The sequence below is a fragment of the Oreochromis niloticus genome, unplaced genomic scaffold (genome assembly GCF_001858045.2).
Source record: "Oreochromis niloticus isolate F11D_XX unplaced genomic scaffold, O_niloticus_UMD_NMBU tig00007017_pilon, whole genome shotgun sequence".
Lineage (NCBI taxonomy): Eukaryota > Metazoa > Chordata > Actinopteri > Cichliformes > Cichlidae > Oreochromis > Oreochromis niloticus.
The window spans coordinates 21,183-22,885 of record NW_020328312.1 but is presented as its reverse complement, the minus strand read 5'-3'; the positions used below and the strand labels follow the sequence as shown (position 1 = coordinate 22,885).

General features: G+C 37.2%; 1 long non-coding RNA gene across 1 annotated transcript; it reads left to right on the top strand.

Annotated features, from left to right (window-relative positions):
• Nucleotides 1-523: 523 nt before the first annotated feature.
• On the top strand, nucleotides 524-1,357 carry LOC109198399 (uncharacterized). Its single transcript, XR_002059212.2, has 3 exons — nucleotides 524-575; nucleotides 666-787; nucleotides 876-1,357. It is a non-coding gene; the product is annotated as an uncharacterized LOC109198399 (long non-coding RNA).
• The last annotated feature ends 346 nt before the right edge of the window (nucleotides 1,358-1,703 follow it).

Genomic DNA, 1,703 nt, shown 5'->3' with positions numbered 1-1,703 from the left:
AAAATGCATTTCCTCCAGGGAACTGCCACTCACTGGATATTTTCTGTTTCAGACGATTTTATGTAAACCCTAGAGATGCTTCTGTGGGAAAATCCCAGCAGATCAACACTTTTTGAAACGCTAAGATCAGCAAACATGCCACGTTTAAGTGACTTAAATTATTTTTCTTCTTCATTCTGTGCTGCTCAGTTTGAATTTCAGCAGGTCATCTGACCATGTCTACATACATAAATCACTAAGTTGCTGCCATGTGATTGGCTGATTAGAGATTTACATTAACGAGCAGTCAAACAGGTGTACCTAATAAAGTGGCCGATGAATGTTTCAGCTTTTCAAGTAAATCGAAATCATTTGTTCAATTATTATTGAGTTATAATTTAATGTTTAAATATTTTATAAACCCAGTGGGTCCTGTAGCAGATTTGTTGATGATTAACGTGTCGCTCTTTTCATTTTCAGTTGTGGGAAAACGCAGGAGGGAGCTTGTCGGACCTGAGGCAAAGCGATCTCGCGCTCAGTCTCCGGTGTTGTAGCAGATTTCAGACTGCCTCAGTTCAACCCTAACAGCCCCATCGGTCAGACACACACACACACACACACACACTCTCTAAATTCAAATTTGTTGTTAATACTTGTCTAATCTTCCTGTTTCTGCTTCTCTGCAGGTCAGGAGTTTGTGGTCCCTAAATCAGGATTTTTCTGTAACATCTGCTCTGTTTTCTGCCTGAATGAGAAGACCGCCAAGGAACTCCACTGCTGCAGCCAGAAACACTACGACAACCTGCAGGTACGCACGCACATACATAACACGATTCAGCACACAAATCACACTGTTGGCCTAACGATGTTTGTTTTCTCACTTTTCTGTTTTTTAGAAGTATTATGAGGAACGTCGACAAAGAGCTACAAAGACTTTGTCTCACACGTCTCCAGGCTCCGTTTCTGACTGATGGACCTGATCTACTGGAGAACAAGCCATTGTTATTGATCCTACTAGTTCAGAAACTAAACTAATCGCCTTCTGGCACCTTTTGTTGTAAGTTATATATGTCTTCTTTGATGAATTGTCTCCCAGCCTTTCAGTTAGTGCTTCTGTTTTTGTTTGTACAGGCCGATGGAGAGCACCGTTTTGATCTTGTTACTATTTTATCTTTTATGTGAAAATATTATTGAGAAATTGTCCCTATTAATTTAGTTAACATCAGGAGGTACCTGACAGCTGTTAACAGTTTACTAAATCTTGTTTTTTTTTTTTTGCTCATTTAGATCTTTGGCTTCAGTTTCTTTAAGTGTCCAAAATGTGTTTGCTGCTGTTCTGTTAAACATGAAATAAAACCTGTCACATGTGTGTCATACATTTTTGCGACTCGCTGACTCAAGTTTGCACCTGAACAAACCATCAAATTCAGTCAGAAGCTGCGAGAACATTTGCGAGAATTTTAAGTGTGTGTATATATATATATATATATACATATATATATATATACATACATACACATATATGTATATGTGTATGTATGTACATATATACATACATACACACACACACACATATATATCTATATGTATATACATATACATATATACATATTATACATATATGTATGTAAAGAAAGTTCATCTTTTACTCTTGATGCCACATCAAGCTTTAGTGTTTGTAATGGTTACTGTCTGTCACTGTTTTATTGCCTGGGAATGTTTTT